The sequence below is a fragment of the Vulpes vulpes genome, chromosome 1 (genome assembly GCF_048418805.1).
Source record: "Vulpes vulpes isolate BD-2025 chromosome 1, VulVul3, whole genome shotgun sequence".
Classification (NCBI taxonomy): domain Eukaryota; kingdom Metazoa; phylum Chordata; class Mammalia; order Carnivora; family Canidae; genus Vulpes; species Vulpes vulpes.
The window spans coordinates 59783246-59802437 of NC_132780.1; the positions used below are offsets into that span (position 1 = coordinate 59783246).

The following is a 19192-nucleotide window of genomic DNA, read 5'->3' on the forward strand; positions in this document are numbered from 1 at the left end:
ATCTAAAGAACCTGTTAAAATAATTTTTGACTCAAAGTGAAGCACTGATTATGACCCCCTACTCAAAAACTTGTGAGAATGCAAATTAACTCCAAATTTAAGTCCAAAGTCTTCATGCCAGCATTCAAGATTCACTACAGCTAAAATGTATCCTTGCACCCTCATCTTTTCGAAGTCCCTAAAATTCTACATAGTTCTGTCCCATTCTTTTATGTATTTTATACCTCCGTTCATGCTGTTTTCTCAATCAGGGATGTCTTGCCCATTCATTGAAATTCCATCAGTCCTTCAAGGGCCATCCCAATTAGAGCGTGTTCTATAAAGTCTTTCTGATTAATCTCAAAGTTTATCTTTCTCTTCTTTGAAACCCGACAGCACTTTTTAGTTCTTTTGTGATCCTTACTACTATCTGCCTTGCAGGAAAGTTGTGTATATTATCTTTCCCCACCTCTTCCAAACCGATGTAATTCTAAGCTTCTTTAGAAATGATGGAGTCTCACTCATTCCTGTATGTACTACATCACTGACCACAGGTACCTGAATCCAGGAGGGTGCTTTTTAATAGATACTTGTTTATTTGTATTTAGTTAACTATTCATATCAAAGATGCATGAGATGAGTTCCAAAATTCATTAAAAGTTTTTTTAAAGATTAGTTATTTATTTATTCATGAAAGACACACAGAGAGAGGCAGAGACATAGGCAGAAGGAGAAGCAGGCTCCCTGTGGGGGGAGATGTGGGACTCGACCCCAGGGTACCAGGATCATGACCTGAGCCAAAGGCAGACACTCAACCACTGAGCCACCCGGTGCCCCTAAAAGCATTTTTTTTAAACACTATCACACTTTATTTATTTAATATTTTTAAGTAATCTCTACACCTAATGTGGGGCTCGAACTCACAACTCCCAGACTGAGAATCACATGCTCCACCAACTGAGCCAGTCAGGTGCCCTCATTAAAAGCTTTAATGAAGGACATCTATTATTACCATTCAGAGAAATAAATCTGAAAATAAGTGGGCACACATAGCATTAAAATAGGGAATTCTAGACTCTAGTAGAATAATTAGGGTATGTTTTTCAATGTATTGATTTTATGAAGAACTGAAATCATATTATTCATATTGGAACAATCAAGTTGACAAAAAACTGAAGTCTCAATGGATTAGGAGACTTCTTCAGGGTCACATGAAAAGCTGAATTGGCCTCATAAGCAAGCTTTTAATTTTGAGTTTAGTTATAATTTTCTATTATCTCCCAAATCATGTGTCAATGTTTTCTTTTTTATTGTTAATGTCTTCTTTTTTATTCATGAGAGACACAGAGAGAGAGAGGCAGAGACATAGGCAGAGGGAGAAGCAGGCTCCCCATGGGGAACCTGGGGCAGGACTCGATCCCAGGACCCCGGGATCACACCCTGAGCCAAAGGCAGACCACAGTGGCTCAACCACTGAGCCACCCAGGTGCCCCTGTTAATATGTCTTCTTAAATATTAGCTGCAAAAATATTTGTGTAAGGGATGATTCCCTTATTATTTATCTTCAAAATATTATTTTAACAGGCAGAATTTAAAGTAAAATCCATTAATGATTAAAGAGGACTATAACAAACAATTTATTTCTATAAAGCTTAATTATTTAGAAGAAAAGAGAATAGAGTCAAGAGAGTCAAGAATCAGGATATTAAAAATGCAGCTAAATAAATGTCACTAAATCTATGCACTAATAACATTGTCTTTATTCATAAGACAGTCTTACAAGTTTAATCAGTACCCATTTATGCTTCTGTTTTGTTTTAACCTGTGTGTCACCAGTTTTGATGGATAGTAAAGAGTTTATCTTCTTAACATCCATTTCCACTATGCAAAGCCTTCCCTCCTATATTTACTCCATGTGATTCAGTTGTTTCCAAGAATAAAGTTGAGACTCAGATCTTACAAATCTGAGCTCCAGATGCACCTAGCCACAGTGATTAGTTCAGAAGTGGTATGTGACTCAAACCTGCCCCAGCAGGCTTATTACATTTTTCCAATCCAGCAAATACTTAAAGAATGGGTTCACGATGCAAGTTAGTCCATCTTAGGACTGGTGCCAAAGCTACTAGGTAAAAATTCCTTTTTCTCTTTGAATTTAAACTTGAGAGTTCAGGATAGGAGCTGTTGATAGCTATTTTGTCACCAAGCAGAGCAAAAGATGAAGACAGGTGATATATAAAAAGAAACTAAGGGATTTCAGAAATTTCAGAAGTGTATACTCTTTAAGTCAAGGGCTTATTCTATATAAATAGCATCCTGGGAAACCTCTCAGGTCGAGAAAAGCCAGGAAAGTTGGTCATACTCCTTAGGAGCATAAAGATTCCTCCAGTAACCTGCATAAATAAGAAGATATGGGGACATTAGGTCATGGAGGACTCAAAACAGATGAGGCTATGGAGTTGCTGTCATTGTAGGGGAGAAGGTGGTAAAGGGAACCACACAGCATTCTTAGGTTCTTCACTGACTTGTGCTGATGGAAACATGGAGTCCACTGAGAAACATCTTACTCCAAGCAGTAAGAGCATGGAGAGTGAAAATACATGGGCCAAAGAATCAGCTCTCCCAATGAAGCCAAAGAACAAGTCCAGGTGTAAACTGTTGGATTGGTATTTAAATATATATATTAATATTTATATTTATGTATTATAGAAAATCTTACCATATACACACACTACATATATATAGTACTATGCCCAGAGAGTTTCTGATTTTGAAGTTGTAGGAAGGAACAATTTCATATGATAACAAGCACAAGTCCAGGGTGTGGCTGCAGAAATAGTTGGGTAAGAAGTAGTAAAGAGATTACTGCTTGAGTTGTAGAGATCAAAAACTGAGAGGTCATGGTCTTGGATGGAGATATGAAGTCACTCAGATGGAGGACAGACGAAGGCTGGGAAAAGATGACTGCACACCAGTCACTAGAGTGTTCAGTGAAGGAAGGGTTTGTTTAAGTGGCGAGTAGATGATAGGAATGAGCACTGGCAGGGGGCTGTATAGCTGGATGGCTCAGACACTGGGGTGGGTAACAGAGGGTGGAGAAATAATGGTTTAGAGGTGAGATATGGATATATGGAGGGCGTGTGACCACCTCCCCACCCTGAGATTCATGAACTATGGAATGATAAAGAGTCTCCAACAGAAAGAGCTCAGAGGAAGTGAGATACTAGCTCCAGGGCTAGGCAAAAAAGTGGAGGTAAAGAGGAGTTTATTGTGATTGAACAGGTGTTCCAGAAGGCAGGATCAAATGATTCTGAAGAACAAAAAGGAGAGATTAGGGCAAGGAGAGGTAGCACAAAGTATAATAAAGTTTCATGGCAGAGAGCAGACAAAAGATGAAAACAGAGATTTGAAGCATTAGAAAATGATGCTTTGCAGGGCTAAAAAATATTCTGTTCACCTTCTGAAAAGAAATTTTGCAAAATGTATCAAAAGTCTTTAAAAAGTGAACATGCTATGTTTCCAACTCTGTGTTTAGAAATTTATCCAAAGGAATTAATCAAATAGGTATGTAAAGTATGTAAAAATTATGAACAAAGTTATTTAACTATCTTTCTGTTCATAAAACCAAACTTAGAGACATTCTACACATTTTTACTATAAGGGTTAGTCACAAATGTAATAGAACACGATGCAGACACTAAAAATATAATTTGTTAACTAGGAAACATATATTTAGATTATATATTAAGTGAGAAATAGGGTATATGTTACATCAAGTTTGTTTTTTAAAGCTACATATATGCAAAGGATTTTCTAATTCATGGTGGAAATATATGTAGAGCCTATTTTCTTCTTAATGCAATTCTGAAATTCGATTTTCACTGCAATGTATGTTATCTCAAAAACACTTTAAAAAGTTTTAAGTTTAGGGCAGCCCGGGTGGCTCAGCAGTTTAGCACCGCCTTCGGCCCAGGGCATGATCGTGGAGTCCCGGGATCAAGTCCCCACATCGTGCTCCCTGCATGGAGCCTGCTTCTCCCTCTGCCTGTGTCTCTGCCTCTCTCTCTCTCTCTCTCTCTCTCTCTGTCTCTCTGTCTCTCTGTCTCTCATGAATAAATAAATAAAATTTTTTAAAAAATTTTTGAAGTTTAAAACTTATATTCAGTGGCAAACATCACCTGCTCTGGAAATAGCATGTAGAATAACTCATTAGAATGTAATGGGGCAGAGTTGACAAAAAAGATAAGATTGAGTAAGAATCTGACTCTTGGTGAAGAATTTACAAAAGCAAGCACATAACTGTTCTTGGAAAAATTGAATTCTACATTAGAACATTGCTAATATTTAAAGCAATGTATTTTAATGGATTGGGTATGTTTTTCTTTGTTTTTTCATTTCTCAAAACAATGATTACCACAGGATGGAACAAAATTAGAATGTACCCATTTGGTAAATTGGAAAATTCTCTGTTTCATAACCTTAAGATCTGAAGTTCATCTAACTAAAAGCTATTTCATGGGTCACTTTACATAAGAATGAAAAATGCTAATTTTTTAAAAATTTGCAATAGGATACCATTATTACATTAATATAAAGATAAAACCTTATAAATGTACCAAGACTGGAAGATACTCAGTATTGAATATTAAAGCTGAAATTTAAAAATCTTTAAATGTTCTGAATTGCATGATGGCTTTATGATAAAAATATCTGAAAGTTAACAAATAAGGTAAGCCTTAACAATTTTTCTTAAGATAATTTGATGTTTTTATTTTTTTAAGATAATTTGATATGTTTTTAGATAAAACCTAAGCTGTGTTTTCAGTTTCAAGTGGATCATACTGAGACAAAACCAACAAAGTGAGGAACTGAATCCACTATTAAGACCAATAAAAATCACTGATAAATAATATAAAAAGTTTTCAACAAATTAGGATGAAATAGGATACTTATGTAAAGTCGGTAAAAATAAACATCTATGAGTAAAAAAGGTGCTTTGTTTCTCCTCGTTTTGCAGTTAAAACTGAAAGGTTTGTGTGTGCTTTCAAAGCATTCAAACTACAATCCAAAATATGGACTCCTCAGAGTTGGAACAACTTATTCTGGGTTTTACCTGAATCTTAATATTTTTTTGGCAAAATTCCATAAACATCTCATCTCAGGGAGCTGACCCAGATCTACCCTATAAGGAAAATATGTCTCCCTTCCTCCTGAAAACCTGCTCCCACTCTTCCCTGAGGCAAACAAATAAAAACTGCACCCCCACCCCCCACATTGTAGACTGGTCCCATTTCTGAAGTGTCAAATCCACTTGGTGCCAGTGAATGGAAAACCTGAAATGAGCTGGTGTAGACCACTCCTGGCTCGGTGGTATAGCACTTCGACTATGTCAGGATACAGTGGATGAACTGCCCACATGATCACATTGCTTTTTTGTAACCGTCCAACAACTAATACTGAGGAGGGGCAGGGGACAGGTGTCATGCTCAGCAGTGACTGTGAAGAATGTCCAATATGAAGAAAAAAAAAAAGAATGTCAGTATGAGGGGGTGCCTGGCTGGTACATGTGATTCTTGATCTTGGGGTCATGAGTTCGAGCCCCATACTGGGTGTAGGACTTACATTAAAACAACAGTAATTTAAAAAAAAAAACCTATCAAGTGGCTAATTTAAGAGGACGAAAAATGAATAATCTATTAATGAATAAATAATTGTTTTAAAAAAAAAGAATGTCCAATATGAGTGAATGAGCTAAGTAGAATGGTAGGCTGTGAATTTAGGCACCAATCAAATCTGACTTTTTTATCTCAACTCCACCACTTTCTATTACGTGGCTTTGAGTAGATGTTCTTTTCACCTACTTATTTAGAAAAGAGAGCCATAATATCAACTCCACAGGCTGGAGAATAAATGAAATATGTGAAAGCACCTAGTGTGGGTCTGGTTTGTTGCTCAGCAAATAGAAGTTTCCATTCCCCCGGGTGCCTGAGTGGCAAAGTCAGTTAAGTGCTGTTGTTGACTCTTGGTTTCACCTCAGGTTGTGATCTCAGTGTCCTGAAATTGAGCCCCACAGGAGCCTCAGAGCAGATTCCGCTTAAGACTCTTTCTCCCTCTTTGTCCGCCCCTTCCCACTGCACTCTCCCTCTTTCTCCCTCTAAGATAAATAAAACAAATCTTTAAAAAAGAAGGTTCCATTCCCTTAACATGTATGATCATTTCCACTGAAAGAAAAAGTAACTATGGTCCCTTAGAGAAATTTCAAGCTTCTGTTATAAATTGAAAAATACATGTTGAAGGCCCCCACTTTAGTTCTAATCCCATTACATCCTTTGGAAATCAGCTCCATGAATTATCCATTCTGTACCTTCAACCCCTCCCACACTAATCACTTCTTCATGGCATCTGAAGAGAGAACCAAGTCTCTCCTTGGAACAATAACTAAAAATTAATTTGACCCTATGTCCTGACCCCCACTATCTATCCACCTTTTTCTTCCATCTTTCAGCTATAATCCTAGGATGAGTACTCAACACCTGACCCCATTCACTTACTTTCCACTTCTTACCAATAAATTCTGGCTTCCACCTCCCAATCATAAAGCTATGTCTCTGACTTTCTACTTGTCAAATAAAAAATGTTTTCAGCCCTTCTCCTACTAGGTCATCTCATGACTATGACCTATTGATCATGCTACACATTTTGATGTTCTACATACCCTTGTTGCTATGGCAATGCCCTTTCCAGCTCCTCTTTTCAGGCTCCCAGGAGAACTCACTTCCCAGGTTTCCACTTCCTCCCACTTCCTTTTTCATTCCACGTACTTGCCTTAGGAGGTCTCATATTATATTTACCTCCTGGATACCAATGTCAACCAAATGTTGGATATCTTTACCTCTGATTCCTCTTTTACTCATCATCTTCCCCCATACCCACTATATTAGTTTCCTAGGGCTGCTATCACAAATTATCTTGGTTTCAGTGCCTTCAAACAACATGAATTTACTCCCACATATTTTGGGAGGCCAGCAATCCCAAATCAAGATCTCAGAAGGGTTGATTCTTTCTTGCTGGGACTCAGAAGAAGAATCTGTTGCATGACTCCCAGCTTCTGGTGGTGGCTGGCAAATCCCTTGCAGCTACATGACACCAATCTCTGCCTCCATTGTCCTATGTTTGTCTTCCTCTATGTGATTTCCATCTCTGCGTCTTTTAAGGACAGCAGTTATATTGGGTGAAGGGCCCTTCTCCAGGATAAGCTCATCGTAACCAATTACAACCACAATGACCTTTCTAAATAAGGTCAGATTCTGAGGACCAAAGAAGTACATGAATTTTGAGGAGACATCATCCAACCCAGTAAATCTGCCAAATCTGCCCTCATTCTTCTATTGCCTCAAACTTCAAGCCAAGAATCTGAGAAACCCCCTTCACTCCCACCCTTCTCTAACTTCATATCCCACTTTATCAAGCCTGAGCATTTTCAGTTTCTAATATTTCTTGTTCATCTCTAATTCTTTATCCCTAATCCCTAATTTTCTCCTTAGCATCTCTTGCTTGGGCTACTACACCAAGTTACAAGAGTATCTATAGATACAAATACACAGTTTCATGGTATATTAGAAAGATGTAGAGGTTTTTTTTTTAATTTTTGTTACTTCTCCTTTACTGCAATGAGCACAATTATGATAGATACCCTTCTTCAGGGATGTAGGAACTAAGAGGCAGACTGGTTTCTGTGAAAGCCTTGGACTTTACAACCTCTTCTTTTGGCTTGATGGACTCTTTATAAGCCTTTAGAATGTGAAAAAAAAATCCATCATATCTACAATCTAGCTTTTTATTAGATTTCAAGGCCTCTTTGGGAAAGGCAGACAAGAAGGGTTTTTTTTTTTTTTTCAGTGTTTTGACATTTAATAGTGTATCTGGCTCCAGCGACTCCATGAGAGAAGCATTATTCTCATTTTTAAAATGAATAAACATAATAAACTAATATAACTGCATGAGTTGTAAGCCATCCTTAGCCATTTGTGTGCATGTATGCATACAACGGACACACATACACACACTGATTTTTAAAGTATTGTTTTTGAGGTGCCTGGGGGCTCAGTTGGTTAAGCATCTGACTCTAGATTTTGGCTCAGATCCTGATATCAAGGTAGTGAGATCAAGTCCCACATCAGGCTCCATGCTGAGCATGGAATCTGCTTAGGATTCTCTCTCCCTTTCCCTCTGCCCCTCCTCCGACTCGAACTTGCTCTCTTTCTTTCTCTTAAAAAAATTATTTTTCTTTTGAAAACAGAGATACATATATGTATTTTTTTTCTTTTGAGACACATTAGCCCAGACAATAAAGATTAGTCTAGAAGTCTAGAAGTAGGGCTGCCTGGGTGGCTCAGTGGTTGAGCATCTGCCTTTTGCTCAGGGCGTGATCCTGGGGTCCTGGGATTGAGTCCCACATTGGGCTCCCTGCAGGGAATCTGCTTCTCCTTCTGCCTGTGTCTCTGCCTCTCTGTGTGTCTCTCATGAATATAGAAATAAAATCTTAAAAAAAAAAAAAAGTCTAGAAAGTAAAGAATGTTATAGTCATTTAAGTAGACACATGTCTGGAAAGGCTACTTAAGGCTTCCCTGTCTTCCGTGGTTTTATTCCTGAAACTATCACACTGGAAATCAGTTTCCTCCTTTACTCCACCCAAAAAAATGAAAGCCTTAGAGTTAACCATGATGATTTCCATATTCCCAAATGGGGATTCCTTTTCATCAACATGGTAGACATTAGGTCTTAGCAGGAAGTAGGGATCATGGTTAGGAGGAATTTAAGTGATAGAAAAAATTTAGCTCCATTTATTTTCCCTGTAAATGCTGCTAACATGTGTTCAAGCTCTCTTGGCTCCAGTCTACTTAAAGTGTCTCCATTTCCTTGACCCTCTTTGCACTCTGAGAAATCCTATTCTAATTGACCCAGGGTTCTAGGTGAGATTACCTCCTCCTGTTCACGAATATATACAAATCCAAATTATTTTATTCTCAGAACTTCTTTTCCAACTTAACATCTGAACTCTTGGACACCATCATATTGTGAAAGTAGGAGTGACTGGAGGGCACAAATCCACTTTGACTTATAAAGCCCACAGCATGCACCATTCCTAGTCATCAAACTGCTTTTGCCATCGAGAGATGAAATAAAGAGTGTATCTTACTTCAGTGAAAAGCAGATTGATTTCTCAAAATCAATTGTATTTCCAATAAAAAGAAAAGTAAGATTTTGGTTTTCTGAGTATGTTCAAATTCTTAACCTGGAATTCTTTATATGTAATATTTTAACTGATAATGGCTTATAAAAAGTACATACAGCATATTAACATGAACATTTCTGAGACCAGCAAGATTCAGAAGTGCACTGTACTAATAGCAGAAGTTTTGTTTTACTTTGTTTTGCTCTGTTTTGTGGGGAGGGAGCACGAAAGGAGAGGGAGAGTCTCAAGCAGACTCATAGCTGAGTGCAGAGCCTGGTGTGGGGCTGGGTCTCACTTCTCTGAGATCATGACCTGAGTTGGAACCAACAGTTGGATGCTTAACCAACACCCTCCAGGTAGGTGTTTTAAAACAGGAATACAGAAGTCCTACATTTATCCTTAATATATGATTTTTGTACATATCACAAATCAATCATTGGCCTTAGATCCTTTAGATCTAAGAATAAAATATGTCTAATTATTATTTAAAAGAATTATTGGGCATCATGGTTAAGGAAGCTTATTTTATCAGAGGACTTATAGGATTTAAAAGAATTTTTTTAACACAATTAACATCTTGTATTGAAGGAATGGAAAACTACTGAATTTACTACCAAGCCATTCAAGTCTGAGTCTCATCAATGTTTAAAACACAATTTTCAAACTGCTTTCTTTTCCATTTTCAATGGACACTAAAATAAATTTAGTCTTCATTAAGCCTGACTTACTCTCATTAAGCATTAAAAAAACAAATTGGGGAGAAGTATGAATAGGCAGAGAAGTATGAAAAAACAGGATTTTTAGGGCAATGAAAACAGTCTGTAGATATTATAGTGGTGGATGTCATTATACATTTGTCTAAATCCACAGAATGTACAAGAGTGAATCCTAAGGTAAACTATGGATTTTGAATGATTACAGTGTATCAATGTAGGTTCATCCATTGTTGCAAAGGTGCCACTCTAGTGGGAGATTTTGATAATGGGGAAGGCTATGCTTGTCTGGGGCTCAGGGTATACCAGGAATCTCTCTACCTTCCTTTCAATTTTGCTATGAATCTAAAAAATGCTCCCAAAAAATTATCTTTAAAGTATTTTACTTCTGAGAAATACTTTTTCAAAATTACTTGAGCTTTAAATTTGAAAGGAAACAAAGCATTTCCCCTCCCAACCTCTCTGTACAAATATATCTAATCATATGTGATCATTTAAGAAACATTTATTTCTCCAGAATTTTCTACATTTCATAAATCTATAACTTCTACATAAAAATCATTACACAATGCTCTTTCAAAGTTAAACATAAATTTATCATACAACCCTGTAATTCCACTGCTAAATACCTACCCAAGAGAAATGAAAACATATGTGTATCCACTAAGATCTGCATGTAAATGTCCTTAGCATCAAGATTCATAAGAGCCTCAAATGAAAACAACCCAAATGTCCGTTCACTGATGAATACGGATGGAATATGATATATCCATACAATGGAAAATCATTAAATAAAAAGGAATGAAATACTGCTACATGCTACAACACAGATGAATCTCAAAACCATTATGCAAAGTCAAAGGACCCGAGAACAAAAGACCACACATTGTCTGACTCCAGATGAAATGACCAGAAAAGGCCAATCTATAGAGACTGAAAAGAGATTAAGCTGTTGCCTGAAGCTGGGAGTGAGCACAGAGATTAACTATAAATGGACATGAGGGATCTCTTGGGGGTGACGAAAATGTTCTAAAATTGAATTATGGTGATGCTTTTACAACTTGGTAACTTTTCCTTAAAAAAAAAAAATCAATGAACGGGGTAAATTTCCAAATAAAAGCTGACTAAAAGAGGAGAAAAACTGTTTAACACAAATGAAATGGGACACATTTTTAAATATCCTGCATAAAGTATTCCATTAGCCTCCAATATTTTGCTATAGAAACATATGGTGGAGACTAAAGTCAATCACTAAAGACGTACCCCCCCCCATCATATTTTGCTTCAAAATTGAATCATTTTGTCTTCCAAAACATGTTTTTAGAAAATAAACTCTTTTTGAGATAGCGTCAGCAGAGAGGCCCTGACCAGCATGGACCGTCTCAGCAGGAAACAAACAAGGTTTTTAAAATGCTGGCCTAACCAACCTGGACCCAGTATCTACCCCATTACAGTGCTCTCTGCGAGCTTTCTGGCCATCACACCTCATTTTAATGACCCAAATTCTGAGCTTTCTGAATCCGAAATCCCAGAAGGATAGGATCAGATAGCCTATCATGTAGCATTAAATGTCACTATGAAAAAAGGCATCTTGTAGAACGATAGAGTGGAGAGATGGGTTTTGAGTCCATCTACATGTGCACGAGGAGAGATGCGGGGCTCATAGTGGTTCTTACCCAGTTCTTTGGTACCCAAACCGTTCAAGGGGTTTTTGATTATTTTCTACACGGATGTTTAGAGGGGGTCTTCCGCCCCGAATCTCCACTTTCCAGTCCTATGGAGTCTAACCCAGAACACCTGCAAGGTGGGGAATGAGGGTCAGGGAGAGGGGGAGTAGGTTGTTTTGGGGCTTTTGTGGAGGTTTTTAAGCGTGTTTCCCTCTCGCCCCGCTGGAGCGCTATGCAAAGACACGGCTGAGAGCTGGGGGGGGGGGGGGGGGGGGGGGGACGACACCGGGCGGGCCCGCGGGTTGCAGTCTCACTCCGCAGGCAGCGGGGGGGCCGCAGCGGGACAGCCTCCCTGGGGGCCCAGCCTCCCCGGAGGACCAGCCTCCCCAGGGACCAGCCTCCCCAGGGGGACCAGCCTCCCCAGGGACCAGCCTCTCCAGCCTCTCCAGGGGGCCAGCCTCCCGGGGGAACTAGCCTCTCTGGCCTCCCAGGGGCCAGCCTCCCCAGGGGCCCAGCCCCCCCCCCCCCCGGGGCCAGCCTCCCCAGCCTCCCCAGGGGACCAACCTCTCCAGCCTCCCCACGGGACCGGCCTCCCTCGGGACCAGCCTCTCCAGGGACCAGCCTCTCCAGCCTCCCCGGGGACCAGCCTCCCTAGGGCCCAGCCTCCCCGGGGACCAGCCTCCCCCGGGGACCCTTCCAGGCGCTTCCCCACGGGGCTGCGGCAGCGGCGACCGGGCCCCTCGCCGTCCGTGCCCCAGGCCCCTGGGAGCGCATCGCACCCGGCGGCCTCGCGGGCGGGGGTCCCGGGCTCCCGGGCAGGTCCGGATGGCCGCGGGGACCCCCGGACCGTCCGCTCGAATCGGTCCCGTATTTTGGCAAAGAACCGGCGCGGCCCCGCGGGGGGCGGGGGGCGGGGGCCCCAGGCGCGGAGGCTCGGGCGCGGGGAGCGCGCAGCCCCAGGAAGGCGGCGCGGCCGTGGAGCGCCACAGCTGCGGGCCCGCCGCTCCCCGCCCCGAGCAGGTGGCCCGCCCGCCGGCCCCCCGGGCCCCCGCCCCTCCTGCCCCTCCTGCCCCCCCGGCCCCCCGGCCCCTCCTGCCCCCCGGCCCCCCCGCCCCTCCTGCCCCCCTGCCCCCCCCCGCCCCTCCGGCCCCGGGCCCAGCGCCCCGTCCTCCCCGCAGGCACCTGGGCTCGCACCCCGGGCCCCGCCGCCAACTCCCCGCGCGGACCGAGCGGAAAGTTGCGCTCACGACGCCTCCGGGTCCTGCGCGACGCCCCGCACCAGCCCCGCGCTCCCCCCGGGACGTACCCGCGAGCTGCCCGCCGAGCCGGGGGGGGGGGGGGGTCCTAGCGCCGGGGTCGCCCGGCCTCCCCGCCGCCGAGCGCTGCGGCGCGGGCTCCTCCGGCCCCGGGGACGCGGCCGCGTGTGAGCGGAGGAGCCGGGGCGCAGCCGGGAGCGGCCGCCGGGACCCGCCCCCCGCGCCGAGCGCTCCCTCCCCGCCCCGCCTCCGCCCCCGGCCGGGCCCCGCGGTGTGCGCCCGCGGGGGCTCCGGGAGGGGGGGGCCTCCATCCCCGCGCCCCGGCCGAGGGCTGGTCGTGGGGGCCGCCGCGCTCCCCGCCTGCGGCTCCCACCGGGGCCCGGGGTGCCGGCGCGAGCCTCGCTGCCCCCGCGCTTCGCGGGCGCCAGGACCGGGCGGCGGCGCGGTGGGCGCGCCCGAGGGCTCAGGCTCCCCGGGCCACGCGGCCGCCTTGGACCCAACCGCGGCTGAGCGCGGAAGGTACGAGGCGCGGAGGCTTCTTCGTGTTTGTTAGCAGATCGTTTTCACAGATTGGGAAGCAGCGTGCGGTGCTGCCAACTTTTGGACCCAGAGGAATAGACAACAGCGCATATCCAGATTCATCTAGAGATTCTCACTAAGGGAAATGAGGTCCCTATTACTAGGGTTTTGTGGTGTCCCTTAAAAGTCCTATTAAGCGGATGACAATACTGCTGGGAAAACTAACGTACAATTCTCTGCTTCCTGAGAAGGTGGTTTGTCCTCACCGAAGTCCTGAGATCCCCTCTGTTTTCCTAAAAGTCATTTTTAGTGCTTGAAATCTTAATACCAGTGTGGTCATTGGTTCTGTGCTCCAGCTTCCTACCCCGGGCCTATGGCACCTGCCTCTTCACATAGCCTTTTTAGGCAAAGACTAGGTGAGATATGAAAATATAATCAGGCAAATATTTAAAGTATCTACTAATGGTGCTACGGTCAGGCCCTTTAAATTATTTACTATTCCTAACTCACAATGTAGTAATCATCACCGTTTTCACTTAATAAACTGAGGCCCAGCAAGGTGAGATGAAGTTTGAATGAAGTGAAATAGATAACAAGGCTGCAAATCAGTTTTTGAACATAGAACTTTCTGCCTTTAAGGTTGATCAACTTTTGAGGCACCTGGGTGGCTCAGTGGATTAACTGTCCAACTCTTGAATTCAGTTCAGGTTATGATCTCAGGATTGTGAGATCCAGACATGCGTGGAGCTTGCCTAAGATTCTCTGCCTCTCCCCACCATCCCTCTTTCTCCCCCTTAAAAAAAAAAAAAAAAAAAGATTTACTTTTTTTTTAAGCCTACACTCTATTCATAAAGCTTGTGATTTTTCTAGAAGCCAACCTGTACATTTTATTTTCTAAAACCACAGTTACTTGTGTGGTCATACAAATATTAATTAAAGAGACTGAGAGTTATTTTTAGTGTAACTTCAAAACTTACTATTTGACATTATCAAATATATTTGTATGTCCAATATATTCTAAGTACTACTAAGGGAAATTTTTCTAAGCCCTATTTATTTTAGATAGCCGATCATAGAGAATGATACTTAAATGTTCATATATATGAGTTATACTATCATGATTGGATTTTTATGATTCTGCAACTGTGTTCCTTATACTCACAAACTTTGTTTCGTAAAATCTGTACTTTTGGTTAAACTTGATGAAATCTTTAGTCCTCACTGATATACTTTTAAATTATATATTAGAAATAATCAGAACCACTTGAATGTATGTTCTATGAACACTGTATCTTTAGTAGAGTATAGGACACTGTATCTTTAGTAGCTTGTTTTTAAGCACAGAAAAAGTGCTTAAAAGCAGTTTTTAAATGACAAACTGTAACCTCATTTCCTTCAATTAAGACAAAATAATGACTTAAGAAAATACTATTTATAGAATGTTTTTGTCTACCTAGAGTGGATTGAGGATTTTTGGTAGTCTCTCACTTCTATCGGGAAAGTAAGGGATATGGTGTGATCAGGCAAACAGCCTAAAGGTTTGCAGTAACTGTTGTTAGGATTGGTAGAGAGAAGCTGACCATAAGCCCAAAGAAATACTTTTGATTCTAGGAATTTGGAAGTAGTAGTTGCACACCATTGTGTAAATTTGTATAAAAAAAAATAGATTCTCGGGATCCCTGGGTGGTGCAGCGGTTTGGCGCCTGCCTTTGGCCCAGGGCGCGATCCTGGAGACCCGGGATCGAATCCCACATCAGGCTCCCGGTGCATGGAGCCTGCTTCTCCCTCCGCCTGTGTCTCTGCCTCTCTCTCTCTCTCTGTGACTATCATAAATAAATAAAAATTTAAAAAAAATAGATTCTCAATGCAGAAAGTTTAATCAATTTTGGTCTTTGGCCAAGTGATCTGATGGGAAGACAAGGAGAAAAGTTGGCTGCCTTTACTAAGAGAGTAGTTGAAGGATGGAGCTATGAGATTAATTTTATATGACATAGGAGAATAGGTGAAGACATTAATAAGGAGTGAAAAAGAAGTCAAGGAACTACAGCTATAAATCAAATGAGGGAAAGAGGAGAATAAGTTCTAGTCAAAGTGAGACTTTTCTTGAAAGCTCTGGTGGTAGTGATGACATGGTTTACAGAAGAAAAGTGGGTGAGGTTGGCTGACATAGAATGAAGATAAAGAAACTGGAGACTAAGGTTCTGAAAAGGCTGTCCACATGAACACTGAAGCTACCAACAGTGATGAGAAACCACGAGATAGAGGAGGAGTGGCTCAGATACCAAAGATTCCCATGAATGTGGTGGAATGATCTAGAACTGAGGGGCAGAAGGTACACATACAGGGAGTCAGAGGCTAAACAGATCAAGGGCTGGTCTAAGAATTGGTATGCCGTTCAAAAGCAATACTGGGGAGCCACAAGGACGCCAGTGCCGCCTCCTATGCTCCTAGGGAGTTAAAATAATGAGCATTTTACACTGAGGGAAGATCTATGGGAAACTATTCTTAGAAGTAAGCTGATTTTCACAAAAAGCAAGAAAATGGCTAAAGCATGGTGTGAATAAGTTATGAAGGTAGTGGGATTTGTCAGTATTCATCGAAGACTCCGCCAGGTCAGAGTGGATGACTTTAGGAGGCAGAGCTGGCCGCAGGGTTATGCACCCTGTGTGGGAGCTTGGGGCTCTACTTCGGTGCTTGGCTTAGAGCTCCTCTCTTCTTGTCTTGAAATTCTGCATTTGCAAATGATCCCGTATTTCCATTGTCAGTAGTTCCCTCAAATTATGCAGCCAGTCCCATTTGGAGAAAGTGGAAAAATGGAAGCTTGGTGAAGCAAGAAGCAGTGCAGTCCCACTGAGGATTAAAGTATGGCAGAGACTGAGCCAGGAGACTATATTGTGACGGGACACAAGAATGGTGGAGGAAGGGGTGTGGCTGCGAGGTTTCAGATGACATCCAGTTTTGCTGTCTTCGGGGCCAGGCTAGCTGCCCGCCAGGCAGGAGAGCCACACCGGAGTCCCCAGCAGCCTGCTTCAGGTTGCCATGGGCTAGTGGGCTCACTTCCTAGGGCTAGCGTAACTTACCTCCACAGATCTGGTGACTTGAACCAGCAGAATTTTATTTTCTCACATTTCGGAAAGCCAGAGTTCAAAATCAGGATGTTGGCAGGACAGTGCTCCCTCTGAAGGCTGTAGGGGAGAATCCTTGCCTTCTCAGCTTTTGGTGGCTAAAGGTAATCATCAGTGCTCCTTGGCCTGCAGCTGCGTAACTCCAACCTCTGCCTCTATCTTCACATATTCTCTATGTTTCTCCTCTGCAGTCTGTATCTTTCTCTTGTAAGATAGTCATCTGGGGAATCCTGGGTGGTTCAGCCGTTGAGCGCCTGCCTTCGGCCCAGGGCATGATCCTGGAGTCCCAGGATCCCTGCATGGAGCCTGCTTCTCCCTCTGCCTGTGTCTCTGCCTCTCTCTCTCTCTCTCTGTGTGTGTGTGTGTGTGTGTGTGTGTTTGTGTGTGTGTGTGTGTGTGTCTCATGAATAAATAAATAAAATCTTTAAAAAAAATAAGATAGTCATCTGATTTAGGATCCACCTGCTTAATCCTGGATCATGGCATCTGGAGCTCCTGATTTTAATTACATCTTCAAAGACTCTTTTCCCAAATCACAAGTACTGGGGTTAGGACTTAGACATATCTTTTCGGAGACGGACATTCAGGCCACTACAGTCAGGTTGCCTGAGGCCACAAGAACAGCAGCCAGTCTAAATGACATTGGCAGCTGATAGCCTTTCAGGTCTATTTGAAAAGTCAACATATCTATAATAATGTGAAGCTTATCAATGTTTCTGAAGCTTTCCAACCATGAAATTTAATCCATATGAAACCAGAAGATTAAAACTGCCTAGAGAGATTTTACATTCCTACGAGTGGCTATCTGTCCTTGCGGACAAAATGCACTGAGAAGAGAAGTCATGTACTTGGGACAGTGTCCCAATTGGTCATAGAGAATTGAGCAAATGGTATCTTACACTCCTCCTCTTCAGCCATCCTCCATTCTGGAGGACATTATGTGGTCCCCTGGTACTAAAGGAGGCTCTATAGGATGACCACATTTCATCCCTCCCTGAAAATATGATATTTAGAAGGACTAGAAGAGTGACCTTGTGAATTTGTAGCAGAGGCTGAGCTAGCTTCCCAAACCATGATTTATAAAGAACAATCTTAAAAACTCTTAGAAAAGGAAGAAACAAATGTTGAAACTGATTCTGTGTTACCCCATGCTCCTCCTCCAGCTGACAGGGATTCTGAGAAATGGTTGAGTAGCTACCAAAGTCAAAAGGATGCCTCTTAAAAGGAGTTGCGCTCTTCTGCTTAAAATAGAACAGGAGCCATAAATTCCATCAAAGGTTCCATCCATCATTTTCTGGGTGATAACAGTGAGAAGATCACAAGTTGTGGCAGTAGAGGGCTGAGATTTCCAGCAGGTTAGAGGAGCATCCATCTTTGGGTGACCTTGAAGGAAGTTGCCCTGAGACAGAGCTTGAATGTGTCATTTGGGATTTGGCATAGTGGCATTTGGCAGAAGGGAGTGGAGCCTGAGGTGCACAGTAGTGAGTGAGTCTGCTCCTATTGTATGCAAGAAATAATATCACAGACCCATATACATCAAGGGCTGGTAATCCATCCATCTGAGGCTATATAGTTGAAGCAGAGGGAAGAGGGAGAGAGTGTTTTCATTTTAGTATTTAAAGTAGAAATCTCCTAAGAAAGTATTCCAAATTGTCATTACAGTCATATGTTTCCCTTGCTCCTAGTCAATGGAATATCATTTCACAAAGTAGCAGAGTATATGACAACAAACAAACATACACTGAAAAAAGGAAATCTTGAATTCTGATCCCAACTGGCAATGCCATTAATAGTGTTTATTCTTGGGCAGCCTGGGTGGCTCAGTGGTTTAGCGCCACTTTCGGCCCAAGGTGTGATCCTGGAGTCCCAGGATTGAATCCCACTTCAGGCTCCTTGCATGGAGCCTGCCTCTCCCTCTGCTTGTGTCTTTGCCTCTCTGTCTCTCTGTGTGTGTCTCTCATGAATAAATAAAATCTTCAAAAATAAAAATAGTGTTTATTTTCACTAAAATCAGTTTTCTCCGAAGGGAAACAGAAGGCATAAGATCAAAAGATTGTCCTGCTCTATCATTCTCTAAGAGTCTGAATTGGCTTTCTCATTCATTCCAAACTCAACATTTAGAACAACCGTATGGACTCCTCTCCATCTCACTTCAATTCTTAACATTACCCAACACAAATCCTTTTCGCAGATAAGCTAGTCAACTTGCCAGTCCTTGTGCCTGACTTTTGCGCTCCGGCATTCATAATTGGTGTAGGGGATAAGCTTCTTTTCACCACCTCCTACTCAGGCAATGCCATTTAATTTCTTCAAACTCCTGTTCACAAATAATCTATTTTTGGAGACCTATTGATGAATTTTTTCCACCTCTGATCATTTGCTCAAACAAATGCCATGTGTTTGGAAGAGTATAGCAATTTTAAATGAAAAGAAAAATAGTATTTTTCTTAAGTTTTTGGCATGTCCTTAAAACACTTTTGTGTGTATTAAATCTTTTTAATTATACTACAAGTTTCTTAGCAGGAAGCTTTTATATTCCATAATAGTGTTTTCCAACTTCATCCAGTAAATGAGAATGCTTTAGGACCAATAAAAATAAAATTGTTAACCATGGAGCCATCCACTGATACAGCATCAACAGTTCTTGACCCAGAGTAGGAATTCCATAAATACTTTTATATAAATGTAAATCCAAAAAAAA

General features: G+C 42.3%; 1 protein-coding gene across 10 annotated transcripts in view; it reads right to left on the minus strand.

The window, feature by feature from the left end:
• PKIB (cAMP-dependent protein kinase inhibitor beta) overlaps nucleotides 1-19192 on the minus strand; it is a 202848-nt gene that overhangs the window by 91679 nt on the left and 91977 nt on the right. For 2 of the 10 annotated variants that reach the window (XM_072765152.1, XM_072765112.1), the window contains exon 1: nucleotides 12898-13031. The exons of the other annotated variants lie outside the window; for them this stretch is intronic. The gene's annotated coding sequence lies outside the window, so the exon portion shown is untranslated. Of the gene's footprint in view, nucleotides 1-12897; nucleotides 13032-19192 lie in introns of those variants that run through there. 10 annotated transcript variants of the gene reach the window in all.